The sequence below is a fragment of the Peromyscus californicus genome, unplaced genomic scaffold (assembly GCF_007827085.1).
Source record: "Peromyscus californicus insignis strain IS unplaced genomic scaffold, ASM782708v3 Scaffold_4__1_contigs__length_199733344, whole genome shotgun sequence".
In the NCBI taxonomy this organism is placed as follows: Eukaryota; Metazoa; Chordata; class Mammalia; order Rodentia; family Cricetidae; genus Peromyscus; species Peromyscus californicus.
Window position 1 is genome coordinate 141,752,391 of NW_026294562.1, and position 8,838 is coordinate 141,761,228.

Genomic DNA, 8,838 nt, shown 5'->3' on the forward strand with positions numbered 1-8,838 from the left:
ATATTGATCTTTATGTTGTCAAGAATTTGCACCTAGAGACAAGACTTATACAACCTGGTTCAGAAAACATGATTACATAGACTTGTGTCACTGTCAACAGATGATTAAAGTCCTTCTCTTATCTAAAGAGAAATATCATATATCTCTGTCTTCTTGTACTTAATCAACAAGTAGCGAATATAACTGTTTATTTTTCAACATCCATAGTTTGTATTAGACGCTTTCAAACCTTTTCATGATCAAAAAAAAGTCCCAATTGAGCCTGAATATTGGTGAGCCTGCTAATATTGGTGAGATAGATTAGCCTTTAAAAAACAAACAAAATCTGTCTGGTGACATGACAGAACTACTTTCAGCAGTTAAAAGCACAGAATCCTCTTCTAAGGAACCCAGGTATAATTCTAAGCATGCACTTTGCTGCGCATAACCATCTCGGATTCTATTCCCATGGGACCTGAGGGATTCTTCTGACCTTGTTAGTTCTGTCAGACATGTGCTGCATGGACATATGTTCAGGTAAACACTAATACATAAACACATGTAACACACAATCTAAAATTTTCCTTCATTGTATTTGGCCTCTTATTAAGGGAAATTGGGTCTAGTTGGGAATATTCCTCCCAAGAAAACTTGATAAAGATTTTGGAATTTATTGTCTTTCAATGAACTATGAGATTGTGGAAAGTTATAAGCATGTCTATCTATGATTTTAGTGTAATATATTTATGGAATAGAATAATTACAGAATATAAATGCTCTCCCCAGTTTTGTATTGATCTACCACATAAGCAGCCTTAGTATATTCTGGGAAGCATGGAGTACCTTTGGGGCATCAGATGAAAAGCATTAACATCTGATTTAGGCTCCTTCCTTTGCCTATGCTCTATGACCTAGTGTCTAGGGTCCTCTGTTTCCCTTTGCCACTGTCCAAGGACTCTGTCAAAGCAACCTCCTACTTTCTTTTGGACTGCACATTGTTATTCTCATCTCTTTGCTGTGTTCCAATCTCATTGTCTTAAATCCTTCCTTCCTTATTACTGAACTTGTCATAAACACATTAGGGGCTGGTACTTGATATCCTGAATATTAACTGGAATTGATGCCAGGGGAAGATTTCTCAGTCATGGCCCTGGATCACTCACTTTTATTTACTTGGCCTTCCCTGCAAATGTTGTACCAGTGTCACAAAATTCCAAGAGACCACCAAGGAGCCTGTTTCCACTGTAAGCACACAAGAATCTTTTTATTTTCAGCTTCGAATCTGGACCACCACCCTATGGTCCAATGTAGCAGATGGAGGTAAATGTGGCAGTGGCAGAGGGTTCAGGAGTAGGAGGGTTTTTAAAGGAAAAAACCACAAGCCAGGAATTACAATCCTTGGAATTTTTTGGGACTGGGTGAAATGGATATAGAGCATGGTGCTTTTTTTGAAACTACTGATCTAGACTTTTGGTGTGAAACCACATTTGAGACTATTGGGTTAAACTTTTGGCACAGAACCACAACCTGCTGATAGGATATCTGGATATCAGCAAGGGCCATAAACTGTGGACAGGATGTCTGCAGGAACATCTGGATCTTGTTAAACTTTACTGTCCTGTTGCTTAATTAGCTGTTTCTAGGTTATCTCTGTGAATAGTCATGGTACATTCCTGACGTTTTTCCTGGAACTGAGTTCAGCCCTCAGTCACCAAGTGGTCTAAGATTGTGGCCCTTCCCTAAGATGGAGTTTGTAAGTCAAGTCTAGGCCTTCATTTTGCCTTCACACACTCATGCAATGAAGACTTCTTGCTTTCAGGCATTTATGCTGGACTGAATTCACCTTCTAGATTTCTTGATTGAAAATTTTTGTGGCTGTTGATGTTGTTTCCAGTGTAGTTTCCTAAAGCCATCCTAACAATCTGATTTGAAACTGAAAGGTTCCCTGGCCTCAGTAGCCTTCTGCGTTTTGTTTGTTTATTTGTTTGTTTGTTTGTTTGTTTTGACCAACAAAGTCTTTGATCACTAATTTGGATGAGTCAAAAATCTGTGGTGATACCCCTCTTTCTCAGAATAATCTTCTCTTTGTAGAAGTGGGATGACAAGATTAGAGGAAGATAGGTACCTGATCCCAATTTCTTCATTTTTGACCCCTTGTTAGTTCTGGTTTTTCAGTTGATCTTTCTTTCCAGCAGCTAGAGTATGAGGCTCCATTTCTTTTGATTTAGCTAGTTTTCAGCACTCTCCAGAGCAGAGGGATCTAGTTCATGCTTCCTTGTAAAAATAAGGAATTCTGGCCCATGTAGTATTTCCTGCTGCTTCTTATGTATACTGTTACTGCTGACAGTCAAAGTCGATACTATAAGGTTGTTTGTTATTTTATTTACAAACTTGGAGGAATAAGAATATATTGGCATGTGCACACTTATATTTGGCTCTTAAATTTATTCAGCTGACCTTGTGTTGTGATATTTGATCTTGACTGACTGTATGTAGTATATTTCCATAAATATTTTTTATACTTGGGTCTATGGTTCACAAGCCTAGAAGAATCCCTTTAAGTTAAATCTCTCATGGATTTTAGTAGTGTGATAAATGTGGTAGAGTGGTCTGTGTATTTGATGCAGTCTCCAGGTGGTGTTCTGTCCCCTGACACACAGCTGACATCAGTTTCACTGGATTCCTGTAGCTCAGGGAAGCACCATTGTTTTCTATGTGACTGATAGACTGTCTGGGAATGCAGAGTTCCTGTGCCTGGTGGCTAGGACCTAAAGACCAACAGAAGGTTCATGTTTTGTTCTCTGTTGTGACTGCTTGATGTGAAAAAGGGTAGTGATCCTCTCCTTGTGTTTTCCTTTGTCTCTAAGTCTATTTAATCCAGCTGTTGGAAATTTACTACAGGTCTAATATACTTGGCATTCTTTCAACATGCATCCCACAGTGAAAATGTTTACTATTTTCTCTTCCTGTCAGTTTTGATTCTTGTTCTTTAATTTTTTCTTAATTTTAGATTGATTAGTTATTTTCTCATGAAAAAAATAGGTAGTCTTTTGTTTGTAAAGTACATTTAATTTATGTAGAATTATTAACATCCTGAAATTGGTCCTTTCACTTAGACACCTCCATTTCATTCAAAGTTTTGGAGTTTTTTTTCTCCCTTAGGAATGTTTGAACCAAACTTTATAATTCAGAGTTTAGCACTTTACTTCTGTTCCAAAGAGTCACACAGTAAATAAATGAAATCTTGTGAGACATGGGTCTTTATTTGTTAGGGCAGGAAAACAATGATAGACCACATGTGAATTGAGTAGACTTAAGGAGCTCCCCCATTAAAGAGCTGCTTACCAAGGGAGTCTTTGAAGAAGAAAATTAATAATGAATCCTTCAGACCTTCCTCATAGTAAAACCATGGTAGAATACCCCTAAACTAATGACTATAGTCATTTAGTTGTTAAATATTTTGTTTTAACTCAATTTTATACTTTAAGATGGAAATGTTAGTACCACATTTGAGAAGGTAAAAACATGACAGAAATTCATACATAAATCACTAAGAGTTGCTACTCTGATTTTTTGATCTATCATTTTTCTATAAATTATTACACTTTTGCTACTATAACTATCTAATCTCTTTAAGATAAGCATATGGATATGGTGATAAAAAAGAAAGAAAAGGGAAAAGAAATTGTAATAGAAACTCTCCCTTATACCTATAATTCCTGCCATTGAAAAATCAGTGCATTATCTACGCTAGATTTGTGCTGCTTCATTTCACAGGTATAATTGTATGATCATTTTCATATCTGACCACAATTATTACCATGTGTTACATAAAATTCCATATATTTGCAAAACAAGCAAAATGTGGAACTCTACCCTTAAAAAGAAAATATTAGAAATAACATTCTAGGCAATAGATCCTGGACAGCATTTGTCATAGACAATTGGTGAATACTCTCATTTTGCATTACAGGAAGGACAACCACATATCCACTGTTGAAGAAATGAAGGAAGCAGAATATTTTAACATATCCAAACAAATTTCTTTTCTATAAACTTTTTTTTTTTTTTTTGGTTTTTCGAAACAGGGTTTCTATGTGTAGCTTTGCGCCTTTTCCTGGAACTCACTTGGTAGCCCAGGCTGGCCTCGAACTCACAGAGATCCACCTGGCTCTGCCTCCCGAGTGCTGGGATTAAAGGTGTGTGCCACCACCGCCCGGCTCTATAAACTTTCTTAGATTCATTTATTTTGTGGGTTTTGTGTGTTTGCTTGAAAGTATGTTTGTTCACCACATAAAAGCCTGGTGCCTAAGGAAGTCAGAAGAAGGTGTTTGATCCCTGTAATGGGAGCTATAGACTGTTGTAAACCATGATTTGGTTGATTGGGAATCAAACACAGGTTCTCTGTAGAAACAACAATTTCTCTTAACTGCTGAGCCGTGGGTTTTGAACATGGATTTTCCATGTTAATTGAAGGATTCTTAAAATGTTCATCCTAATGTTGATGGCTTTAAGTCTTTTCTGATTTAATACTGGAGTATATCATATTTATTTCTTCAGTGGTGTTTTTACTTCAGTTTTCTAATCATCAAAATTATCATCTCCATCCTCATCGTATCCGCCATAATCATTTTCGTATTCATAATGATGTTCTCCACCATCACTCATAATCTTCAGCTTGCTTGGCATTTTTCAGTTGAACCATTGTGTCTTTGTGCAGTTGCTGGAGTCACTTTCTCCATGAAAATTTTCCTATCATTATAGTTCAGCTGCTTTTTAATTTGTGCTTGATGGAACGTGGAAAGAATTCTTTAGATTTTGTTTTCAAACATCCAGAAAGTCTGACCATTGATAAGTATGCCTCTCACCTTACAGCAACAAAATCCTGTTTCTAAGTACAGAGAAGTTATTACAGAGATCCAAGAACAAGTACCCAGGCTCAAACAATATCTCTAGAATGTTACACCTACATGGAAGGCTCATAGAACATCATGAAAGAGGAGGCATAAAAATTCTAAGAGTGAGAGTATCAGGACACTTCCTGATAGATTTCATGATTTCTACACAGAAAATGGAAGGTGCATCTATTAAATCTCAGCAGTATATTTGCTTAAACAAGATCTGTGCTGTGACACTAACAGTAGACATCTCAAAATAGAAGGAAAAAATTCCACAAGGTCTAACACATAGATGAAAATCTATTGGTGGTCAATCACTGCTAAGAGAAAGTGAGTGAATTTTCACTATGGATAAGCCTCTGGATATAATAAACACAAGTACGTAGGAGCAAAATGAACTCAGTAAACTGTGTTTTTGTGTGAATGAGTGTTACTTGTGTTATTGTTTGAATTTTGTGTAACAATACTAATTATTAAAGAAGTGGTCCATGGACTTTAGAAGGAGCACGAGAGGGAGGAGTGGAAATAATCTCAACATAGTAGCAATATATGATATAATCAGAAAAATGAAATAATTAAGATAAATTCTTGTGAATGACAAAATAATCGTCAAACATTCTAATTGTTGTGCTAGAAACCCCATCCAATAACTGAGGAATCTGGATGCAGAGATCCATGGCTAGGTCCTGGGTGGAGCTCTGGGAGTCCAATTAGCGAGAAAGAGGAGGGTTTATATGAGCGAGAATTGTTGAGACCAAGGTTGGATAAAGCACAGGGACAAATAGCCAAACGAATGGAAACACATGAACTATGAACCAATGGTTGAGGGGTCCCCAACTGGATCAGGCCTTCTGAATGGGTGAGACAGTTGATTGGCTTGATCTGTTTGGGAGGCATCCAGGCAGTGGGACCAGGTCCTGTGCTCATTGCATGAGTTGGCTGTTTGAAACCTGGGGCATCCAGGCAATGGGACCAGGTCCTGTGCTCATTGCATGAGTTGGCTATTTGAAACCTGGGGCCTATGCAGGGTCACTTGGCTCGGCCTGGGAGGAGGGGACTGGACCTGCCTGGACAGAGTCTACCAGGTTGATCTCAGTCCGCAGGGGAGGCTTTGCCCTGCAGGAGGTGGGAATAGAGGGTGTGCTGGGGGGAAGGTGAGGGGGGTGGGAGGGGGGAGAATAAGGGAATCCGTGGCTGATATATAGAATTGAACTGTATTGCAAAATAAAATAAAAAAATAATCTACAAAATGTTTTATGAATGTAGTCGTTCTTTAGATGGGGAAAGAAAGGTGAGATTGTCTTCACAGTCTTAAATTTCCAATCCGTGTTGCAGTGTGAGCACAAAACCACTCTTCTGCCTGAGGAGATAATTTGTTTCACTTTACAAAGGGATGAAAAACATCACCTACTCTTTCCTGTTTGCTAAGGCAATGGGGCCATGTTATGTGTATCTCAAGTTGATCTCTTGTTTTATGATAAACATTTAAGTTAGCACATTACACCATTAATTCATTTTCCCTAAGGTAACCTCATTGCTGCACTTGCAAACCCAAGAGTTTGCAGCTACGTGAATGACATATGATGCAAAATTAGTTCCCCTCTGTCCTGTTCACCATCCAAGAAACAATCTGGAATTCAATCTCCCAGTTCTGTATTCATTATTCTATTTGTGACAATAACCACACCTGAAAATTGAAACCAGTTGAAAATGTGAGTGTATAAATATTTTCAAGGGTCTCACTGAAAAACAATTTAAAAAACAACCTTCCATAACTTCCCAGTATTGTCCATTTCACTTTCATTCCCTTTACTCTCCTCTGGTCAATATTTACAATAATAATAATAATGATTAATAATAATTATTTATTTTTATGATTATTAATATAATTGTATAATTATTAATATTCATTATTGTTGTTATTATTATAATTAGAGAAGGAAAGTAGGGAGGGCAGACAAGGAGAAAACTTGTAAATATCTATGACAGTTTGGAGGTGAAGCTTTTTAACAGTGTGATTGCTTTGCATTGACAGAGTGAAACGCACAATTCAGTCCTTAGCCCACATGCAGCAGGCATGTACACACGCGTGCAGGCCTGCACACATTCACAAATATCAGAAAATTGGACCCACTTCCTTAGACATACAATTACAATTTGCAAGAAAAGATTTGCCTACTCGATTCTGAGAGTGCCTTTAACTATAACTGTCTCCATGGCAAATGGCCTGAATGTTTCAGTTGGAGGGATTGGAGGAAAGAAAAGAAGGAAGGAGGGAAGAAAGGAAAGAAGAAGGAAGGAAGAAAGAAAGAGATAGACAGGAAGGAAGGAAGGAAGGAAGGAAGGAAGGAAGGAAGGAAGGAAGGAAGGGAGATGATTAGTCTGAACTCCCTGAGTTCACTTTTCAATATACATACTATCATTGGAGGACTTCTGGAGTTCTTCCTCTCTACTACACTAATCATTTCTGGGTTGTCCTAGATTTTTATCACCAACTCAATAGTACTTAACAATGTTCTTCTTTGCTATTATGTTTGCTATTACGTTTTGCTATTATGTTACTTTAAAATTATTCATATAGCTGTCCCATATTTTTACAAACCTTTTAACTACAATCAGTGACAAGAATTTGTAAACAGACTTTCTTTGGATCTCCAGCTCCTAAATAATGACATGGAAGTTTCTTGTTAATTTTGAAAGCTTGGCCTTAGCTTAGGCCTGTTCCCAACTAGCTTTTAGAACTTAAATTAACCTGTTGATGTTGGTCTACATTCTTCATGTGACTCATTACCTCTCCTTAGTACCAAATGTCTGACTTGCTCCACATCTTGCTCGCAATTCACTGCCTCTCTGATTCTTTCCCTGAGTTCTTATCCCTGCCCGGAAGTCCCATCTATACTCTCCTGGCTAGTTATTGGCCATTCAGCTCTCTATTAAACTAATCAGAATTCCCTTGGCAGAGATACATCTTCACAGTGTACAAATAGATTATCCCACAACAAGAATTGGCACTATTTTGCTTCCTAATGTGGTAGTAAAATACTCACCAAAATAAGCTTGAGAGTTAAGGGTTAATTTCTTCATCCACATTCAAGTAAGAGTCCATACCACAGGAGAAGAAACAGGAACCATGGAAGGAAAAATGGTTATGCATTTGTCCTCTCTAGTTTTCATGAGTTTCTTTGTTATGCATCCCAGGTTTACCTGCCCAAGGCTGGTTCTACCCACATAATACTGGACACTTGCACATTAATCATCATTGAAGACAATTCCACAGACATATCCAAAAGACAATATAATGGAGGGGATTCTTAACAGATGGTCCCCCAGATCATAGGTATTCTTGTCTTGGCTGTGTCTAATTGACAGTAATATCTGACCAGTCTATTTTCCTAAAAAGGAAACTCAAGAAGCAACATGCACTTTTTCTTTAATTTTGTTGAGTCCAAAATTAATCTATACTTATAAATTCATGCTTTAACTTTTAAAATTGTTTTAATCCAAGTTGGTCACTTAATATTTGTCACTTCCAGTTATTTTATGCTTTAAATTTCAGTAAATTTAGAAAATTTACTTATTATAATGACTAGTGGTTTGAATGAAAATGACCCCCAGTAGGTTCATAGGTAGTGGCAATGTTAGGAGCTGTGGCCTTGTTGGTGTCAGTACGGCCTTGGTGGAGGAAGTCTGTCATTAGGGATAGGGTTTGATGTTTCATAAGCACAAGTCAGCCCAGTGCTTCACTCTGAATCTTCCTGCTGCCAGCTAAGCCAAATGTAGAACTCTGGGCTTCTTCTCTAGCAACATGTCTGCCTGCATGCTGCCATGCTTCCTGCCATGATGATAATAGACTAAAACTAAACCAGTGGCAGTTAAATGTTATCATGTTTTCATTTATAAAAGTTGTCATGGTCATGGTATCTCTTCATAGTAATAGAAGCCCTAACTAAGAGAATGGCAT